The 10,000-nt window shown below is 36.7% G+C and overlaps 1 long non-coding RNA gene across 1 annotated transcript in view; it reads right to left on the bottom strand.

Annotated features, from left to right (window-relative positions):
* LOC118764927 overlaps positions 1-10,000 on the bottom strand; it is a 147,881-nt gene that overhangs the window by 56,436 nt on the left and 81,445 nt on the right. The gene's annotated exons all lie outside the window — the stretch shown is intronic.

Genomic DNA, 10,000 nt, shown 5'->3' with positions numbered 1-10,000 from the left:
GTGTTGGTGAATCTCAGGAAGCATGGAAGTTTTGAAGGATGCAGTGCTCCGACAACTAACAACTGATGCCGGCAGTTTGTTCCATGCTTCAGCAACTCTTAGCGTGAAAAAATGTTTCCGAAAGTCATGGAAGGATCTGTGCTGTTTTCTGACTTTGTAAACATGTCCATGGGTGTTAGACAGATGGAGTTTGAAAAGGTGCTCAGAGTTATTGTTTGTAAGATGGTTAATAATTTTATGGGTGTCTGCCAAGTCAGCTGTCAGACGTCGGAGTTTCAATGTATCCATGCCCAGAGAAGTAAGGCGTTCAGAACATGGCAAATGCCTGATGGAGGGTATTCTCTTGGTTGCACGTTGCTGAACGGCTTCCAGACGATTAATATCCTGGGCAAGATAGGGGTTCCAGACCGGTGATGCAAATTCCAGGTGAGGTCCATAGCTATATAAAGCCGCAGATAAATAGCCGAAGAGCAGCTCACAAAAGACTTGGTGAGTGATTCCAAAACACCTTCAGCCTTCTTGGCAATTTAGCAATGTGTTTCATTCAACGCATGCCCATAACTTAGCAGTTTGGTAAAAGACACAAACAGAATAAGTTGCAGATTTAAAATATAAGTACTGGGGTTCAATTTTTCTACTAAACCCTTTCAAGGGGATGCTCCAGCATGACTGAAACAAGTAAAATATGAATGATAAACCAAAAGCAAAAATATCAAATCACCCTTAAATTCCATCTAATCATCTAAAAAAAAAACTACACAGAATAATAAAGTCAAAGATAGATACAGGGTGTCCGAAAACAAACAGTGATGGCATCATATTACTGCTTTCTGAAGTTTGTTTGGCCATTAAACAAGTTCCACCCCACAAATGCATTAGAGTCTTCAATGGCAAACCATACCACATCAAGAAAGTCCAACCCATGACAGCATTGAAAAACAGAAGTAAATACTATAGATACATATTTTGGTTTCTGTGTCTGTGGGTGCATGGTTGTGCATGTGTGTGTGTGTATGTGTGTGCGTGTGCACGTGTGTGTGTGTGTTGTGTGTGGACACATGCTTGTATGTATACATGAGTCCATGTTAACTGCAGTGATGAAGCTAGAGTTTGTGCCACCCAGTTTACTACCCCTAGGCCCCCTATGAAAAATACATATTGCACAGTGACTATATTGGTTGTTGCATTTAATGGTGAGAAGTGTCTGTGTCCTGACATTAAAACCACTATTATTTGATTCCAATCCAGCCTGTACAGACTTTATCCTGCCTCAGACCCAAAAGTGGTGCCACCTCCATAAAAGTGTCACCTGGGGTGGACTGCTCCCTCTGCCACTCCTCTAGCTATGCTAGTGGGTAACTGAAAAGAGAATGACATCTAAAATCATGGGATCAATATCACCATGTGCTATTCACTGAAACACAAGCTTCAGCACAGTTTTCACTAAAGATCACGGAAAATAAACCTGAATCTCAAATTCTATAAGAAATTCACATGATAGTTATAAGTGTATGTCACCATGGTGCAAGTGGTGTTCTTCTTTCTGCCAATTCCATGAAAAGATATCCAGTTATGGAGAAATATTACCTTACTTGGGAACAGGTGAGGGATGGTGACCAGAATGGTATCCAGCCGGAGAAAACTCTGCCTCGACGAAATTCTGCCGGGGAAAGTTGACATTAAAATTATGATGATGATGACAATTATGATGATATTAATGATGATGACGACGACGACGATGATGATGATGATGATGATGACAATTATGATGATATTAATGATGATGACAATGATAATGATGATGACAACGATGATGATGATGATAACGATGATGACGATGATGATGATGATGATGATGATATTGAGATGATCATGATGACAACAACGATGACAATGATGATGATGATGATAATGATGATGATGATGATGATGATGATAATGATGATGATGATGATGATGATGATGATGATGATGATGATGATAATGATGATGATGATGATGATGATGATGATATTGAGATGATCATGATGACAACAACGATGACAATGATGATGATGATGATAATGATGATGATGATGATGATAATGATGATGATGATGATGATGATGATGATGATGATAATAGAAAAAAACAGCATTAAGATAAACATCAGTTGCATCTCAGACATGTCCAGCTTTGTCAAGTGTCATGATGCAAAATTGTTGTAAACAGTCCAACATAAAGTAAAGAGACAAAAAGAAATTGTTGAAGTATGGTGGCACTACCATGCTAACATCCATGTAGCTATCTTGATCAATTATATAAATCATCTCAAATCAATAGAGGAACCACTATGTGGCCGTCCAACCCGCAAGAAGCAGCAGCCAAATCCCCCTCAAAATAACATCTCACCATCATGTTAGAAAAGGACACATTGGGATAATGTGGCTCTAGGTTCCTTTCGCACAGAACAAAAAACAAATGAGATGGCCATGAATGGAATACATCTGATCATAGGTCCGTTTCATTAGAGCTAACCTGGGGTTATATGACAACAACAACAACAACAACAACTTAAATTTGCTGACTGAGCATGACCATCACTTGGAAAACAGCTTGGAGTGACACTTTCTAAATCAATCTGAAAATCAAGCAATGAAGGGGAAACGCAATCATCACATGAGCTGTTTCGGAAAGAGAAATTACATTTGGAAATTGGTTAAAATATTCAGTTCTCTGTCTTGCATAAAATCTTCACACCATCTGCTTCGCCACTTCTAAACAAGAAGAATATATTCATTTCAAATTGTTGCTATATGCCCCAAATTCTTTCCCCAAGATCTTTCCTGATACATAAAAATGATGAATGGCAATCAATATTATAGGCCATGTAACGAACATATAATATCAGGTATTAAAACTTTAAACCAATATCTTTAAATATTGCTTTCCCCCCCCCCCACTTCTTCACCAATGATGAGAGTAGCATTACTGAGACAAGGTTAACTGCATGTGTGTGTTTGTGTGTGTATGCATGAGTGCATGTGCATGTGTACATGTGTATGTGTATGTGTGTGTATGCAGAAATGCAGGGAAATGTTTTAAGAGTGTGTGTGTTTAACTGACACAAGATTTAACCCCACTGTAAAAAATAAACGCAGTGGTTAAACTGATGTACTTTCACAGTAGTTGAGCTTTGCTTTTTTTTCCTGTCTGTGTAGTCAGAAAAAGCAAAAAGAAAAGAAAAGAACAATCAGACAAATTTCAACATTTGTTAACACTTTATCAGCGACTGGATAGTTTTTCTCTCACTGAAAAAAGCTGTTTTACCAATGAGAAAGGTCAGCAGGGTACATAATACTGTGTCATTAAGAAGTTCGCTCTACCACATCATTGGTTGTATTGGTTTAGTCCCCATTGGCACAACACTTAGGGCAAGCATCATCTCAGGCTGACCCCTGCCTTGTGAATGAATTTGAAAGTTCAGAAAGTCTGGTAAGCTCACCATGTGTGTGTGTGTGTGTGTGCGAGAGAGAGAGAGAAAGATGTATGGATGTGTGATATGTGGATATATGTGTGTGTGTATGTGTGTATGTGTGTGTGTGTGCATGTGTGTGTGATGTATGGATGTGCATGTGTGAATATATGAATATGTATGTGTGCGTGTGTGTGTGTGAGAGAGAGAGAGAGAGAGATGTATGGATGTGTAATATGTGGATGTGTGTGTGCATGTGTGTGAGTGTGTGTGCATGTGTGTGAATGTGCATGTGTGAATATGTGAATATGTACGTGAGTGTGTGTGTGTGTGTGTGTGTGTTGTGTGTGTGTGTGTGTGTGGTGTGTGTGTGTGTGTGTGTGTGTGTGTGTGTGTGTGTGTCTGTATTTGTATATGTGTGCATGTGTTTCAAACGCTTGTATTTTGCCTGCTGCAATGTGAGCAAAACAGCAGTGATGCTGACATTCCCCGTTCACATATTGACCAGTTGTCTGCACTTTGAAAGACATGTGGGATACATAAATCTCTTATTTGCAAAACCAGGTGAGTGTTGGTAACATGAAGAGCACCCAGCTGTGATATTCTGCATCAATTAACTCCTCATCGAGTGCCTACTTGCATGGAAAAACAGCCATCAAATAAATGAAAAATTTATTCTTCATTCATTCAATTCAATTAATAAACATTAAATGTATATATACATAGATTCATACACACACACACACACACACACACACACACAAACACACACACACACACATTAACACACATATACATATGTACAAATCTAATTGTCCAATAATACACAGTACACTATACAAGATTGTCCAACTACTATATTATCAGAAGTTTGAAACTTATAGTAACTCACATTTAAGTCCTGTGTATATTAAGTGATATATATATATATATAAGTTCAGTAAAAATTTACATTCAGTTGAATAAGGTACTTAAGTTAAAGGCACCAGAATTTGGTATGGTATTATCCATATAATTCAAAATGGTGTGATTATAATCAAAATAAGCAACAAGGATATCCAGAGGTAATGCAGTACGATTGTTTCATGCGACATCATTTAATTGAACAATGCAAATATTACATCAGTTTTAAAATGTAGAGCAATCTTCAGCTGCATAAAAATATAGAATTTAGTTAAATTCAAAAGATTCATTTTTATAGTTATTCCATTAACCAAAATCACAAAGAGGGTAAGTAGATTGCTCTACATTTTTAAAAACTGATGTAATACTTGCATTGTTCAATTAAATGGAGTCACATGAAACAATCGTACTGCATTACCTCTGGATATCCTTGTTGCTTGCTTTGATTATATATATATATATATATATATAATATATATAATATAAGGGTAAATAATTATTAATTTTTTAAAAAACCAACAATTATTTCCAGGTAGATTTCGGTAAGGAAATATAACCATTATCGGTAGGAACTTATGTATGTATGTATATATATATGATGGTGACTATGATGATATATAAATAGACACACTCATACATTACATATTAAATTTTCAGACATATCTTATGATCTACTAATATTTACATATCTGAAGCCAGTATGCTAGATTAAATTATGTCACTTTTTAGCAGAATTATCTATCTTTGCATCATAAACTTGACACATAAAGCATGTACTTGCATGCACGCACACACATACACACACACACATACACACACACACATACACACACACACATACACACACACACATACACACACACATTGAAAACAGCAGCATCTAAGCATAGTTGCATACACAAACACATTCATTCACACATACATACGCAGATACCTGCAGATATTTTCATATGCAGCCACAAATATTTTTGTGTGGTTATGTTAAAGCAGTAGTTTTCTATTTAGAGACGTTACTATGGAAACATAACTGCATCATAATAAATTAATATGTTTCGTTGTTTGAAAGTCAAACCAAATTAACAAAACAAATATTTGCTTCATGTGACTAGGTGCAAATCTTCCTTTATTTTGGAAAGAAAACCTAACAAGGAATCTATGTCAATTTTATACCTTTCTGAAGATCTCTAGAAGAGAAAATTAAGGAAGAGGCCTTGACTGTGAATCAAAACAAGATTTCAACTCCTCTGTATGGAGTTTTTCTGTACGCCTTTCCCTGCGTGACACTTGACATACCAAGTTCAAGCACCTACTTTTTCTGTCCAGACATGAGTCAAACGTTTTCTGTCCAGACATGAGTCAAACGTTTTCTGTCTAGATATGAGTCAAACGTTTTCTGTCCAGACATGAGTCAAACGTTTTCTGTCCAGATATGAGTCGAACGTTTTCTGTCCAGACATGAGTCAAACGTTTTCTGTCCAGACAAGAGTCAAATGTTTACTATCCTGGGCATGGATACATTGAAACTCCGACGTTGTCTGGCAGCTAACTTGACAGACACTCATAAAATTATTAACCATCTTAAAAACAATAACTCTGAGCACCTTTTCAAACTCCACCTGTCTAACACCTGTGGACATGTTTACAAAGTCAGAAAACAGCACAGCTCCAATGACTTTCGAAATACATTTTTTCATGTTAAGAGTTGCTGAAGCATGGAACAAACTGCCGGCATCAGTTGTTAGTTGTTGGAGCACTGCATCCTTCAAAACTTCCATGCTTCCTGAGATTCGCCAACACTACACCTGATTTTCTCCCCTCCATACACACGCAAGCATGTATCTGACTCATACACTGTTCACTTCCCAGACATTTGTACATTACTGCATATTCTTTATATGCACTTTTAACAAGTTGTGGTGCACCTGAGCACTGTACACAATAATTTCATTCATTCAAATTTTTACCCTGTCATCATATTTGCTATGTAAGATACGTATGAAAAGAAGCTGCACATCTATACCAATGACTTCATGCTCTGGTGTCACTGGCATGCAGGAATAAACTGGACAGTGGAATGAGTGTGAAAAATTATATCCAGAAAGGGACCATGTGGCTTCCTGGCATAAAAATCACTCACAGACAAGCCCCAGCCTCTGTCCCACTGCCACACTATCTCTTGTCTCTGCTTTTCTATCATTACTGTAACAATTTTTGTTCCCTGGAGTTGTTCCCTGCATCTAATAAGGAGGACTGCTTCACCGACCTGGGCCGCCAATGATCCCACTGGATGCCAGCTCCTGGCCAGTTCCAAGCAGCTGATCTTTTTGCAGGTGCCTGCCAGCATGCTGTGGACCAGTTTAACTTTTCCAGGCATCCCCGTCATCTAAACATCTCCCCTGTGTAGTATGTGTCTTAGAGTGTGTATATATATACATTTATATGTAAGCATAATCACTTATATAGCAACACTGTATTATAAACATATACATCATGTAAATCTTATGCACATTTACATGAGTACTCACGGAGTCATGGATGAATGTACCCATCTTCATCACTGAGGTGGAGGTGATTCAGATACAACTGTGTTGCATCTGCATCCTCATTTGGGGATGAATACAATCAGTAGACCTCAAGTTCTCTTTCGATCCAATGTACTGTCTGGGTGGTGGAGGCACATGGCCTAGTGGTAAGAGCAGCGGACTCGCAGTTGAGGGATCACGGGTTCTAATCTCAGACCAGGTGATGTATGTGTTTATGAGCGAAACACCTAAGCTCCACGCGGCTCCGGCAGAAGGAAATGGCAAACTTCTGCTGACTCTGTCGCCACAACTTTCTCTCACTCTTTCCTCCTGCATCTTGCAGCTCACCTGTGAAGGACCAGCGTCCCGTCCAGGTGGGAAACCTATATGCCAAGGAAACCAGGAAACCAGCCCTTATGAGCCAGGCACGGCTTGAGAAAGAACAAAAAACTGTCTGGGTGCAGACTCCCTTAGCTTTTGCCTCTTCATAGGCACTCACAAGCAGTGACGATTTACGCTTGTAGTTATCCTATTCCTTGTCTGATCATTGGAAACTGTGAAGCCCAGAATGTTCACCCAGTTATACTGCTGGTGTCGAGACATACTTTAACAAAAGTTAAGCAGTACTGCATTTCCAATGGTCTTACTATAGACTGGACTCTAATCCAGAACTTATAAGCATTCAGACTATCGTTAGATAGTTGATGACCTAACATAATGCTCATCTGTTCTTTCAAAGGGCATTATTTTTGGTTTGTAACCACTCTCTTCATTAAGCAAGCCTGGTGACAGAGAGGATTTAGTGACTAAGGACTTGACTGTGCACCAGGTTGTAGTGGACCACAGGCTGCTGTAGCCTTCATACATAACCTAATATAAAAAGTGTTATACACATAGAATTCCTTGCTAAAACTGTTGTACTCATATATACATATACACATTCATATACAGCTCACATAAACAAACTAATCTACTACATGTAACCACTGTCATATGCATAAAAACATACACATTTACCTACAAAAGCTTATATACACATATATACACTTACTCGCTAACACTATTACATATACATACATATACAAGCTTATTCACTATAGCTACCATACACACTCTACACACATTTACCCATTAAGATTATTATATGCACACCTCTACACTGTAATCAACTATGAATATTATACACACACATTATGCATACACGCTCACCAATTAACTCTATTACATATATATATATATATATATACACACACTCAAAAATAACACTGCCATATACACATATTAACATTTTTTTGTACACATGTGCAAAAATCTATATATACTGACGAGTGTCACATAATATAGAGATAAACATACACACAGAAACAGATACACAAATATATATATATATATATATGGATGATGATGATGATATATATATATATGCATATGTATATATATATGTATATATATATATATATATATATATATATATATATATATGTATATATATATACATGTGTATATACACACACACACATATGCACACAAGCCTATGAAGGGACACATAAAATATACTTACTAACAACCATACATACACCCACACATGTATTTATATATTTGCATAAAAACATATAAAATCACACACACACACACACACACATACACTCACACATATACACACCCATACATACAATAAAGAGTAAAATTCTATTAATGTCAGAGCATATGTGTTACTAAAGAGAAAAATCAAAAACACCTTACAATGTAGATAATTGCTATATAAATTACTAGTGTATATATTATTGCTATATAGCTTAACTATAAATATATTACTGTTAATATTATTGCTGTGTTATTATTGCTGTATGATTTGGCTACATATTGCACATACACACATACATACATACATACATACATACATGCATACATACATACATACATGCATACATACATACATACATACATACATACATACATACATACATACATACATACATACATATAGCTACGTATATACATGTATGTATGTATGTGCAAGTATTGATACCCATATTATTGGTATATATTATTGAATACATTTACTAAAGATAAAATGAATGGAATATTATATAAACCTAGTTCTTTCATTGGCAATAAAAAAAATGTCGACAAGCAAAACACACACGGGTATGGACACACAATGAACACAGAGAAACCATTTGAAGCTTATATGGAATGAGAAAGGAAAATGATAAACTAACAATGGAAAAAAAGCAAAACAATTATAACACAACAAAAAAGAAAACAAAAACTTCCAAGATTGTAATGTAAAAGAGCTGCTTTTTCAGCTGAACAGAGTTTGTGTTGGTCACTATGTCTTAAAAATCAATACTGGTTAATAAACATAAAGAATACACTGATGTGTATTGAGGTATTTAATGAAAGAAGTCTTGGGATATATATTAAGGAAACAGGTAAGAGTGCAGCTGGGCAAGGGGAGGTAACTGCACAAGCAGTGTGTTCCATATGTGTGTGACAGAATTAGTTTTAGTTCGTTTATGAATGCATGCATGTGTGTGTGTGTGTGTGTGTGTGTGTAAAAACACATGCACATAGATATATATTTACACATATGTAAGCATTCATATACACACATACATGTATGTGCATAAATTGAGACATTGTATAAAAACGATGAAATATAGAATATAGATTAAAGAGTAGGTTAAAAATAATAATGTTATGAAAATGCACGACACGTGTACACACTTTCACACACACATTTTGATGTGCATGTATAAGCAAAACTATGCATACACATACATACATACATATTTCTTTACTACCCACAAGGGGCTAAACACAGAGAGGACAAACAAGGACAGATGAACGGATTAAATCGATTACATCGACCCCAGTGTGTAACTGGTACTTATTTAATTGACCCCGAAAGGGTGAAAGGCAAAGTCGACCTCAGCAGAATTTGAACTCAGAACTTAACGGCAGACGAAATACCGCTAAGTATTACACCCAGCGTGCTAACGTTTCTGCCAGCTCGCCACCTTCATACACACATAAATACATGTGAACATGTACACACACGTCTAAATTATTTTACTCTTTTATTGGTTCCACCCATAGGTCAGTGGCCATGCTGAAG

Source organism: Octopus sinensis, linkage group LG9, assembly GCF_006345805.1.
Source record: "Octopus sinensis linkage group LG9, ASM634580v1, whole genome shotgun sequence".
Lineage (NCBI taxonomy): Eukaryota > Metazoa > Mollusca > Cephalopoda > Octopoda > Octopodidae > Octopus > Octopus sinensis.
The sequence above is the reverse complement of the archived record's forward strand: the minus strand, read 5'-3'. Positions and strand labels throughout refer to the sequence as shown.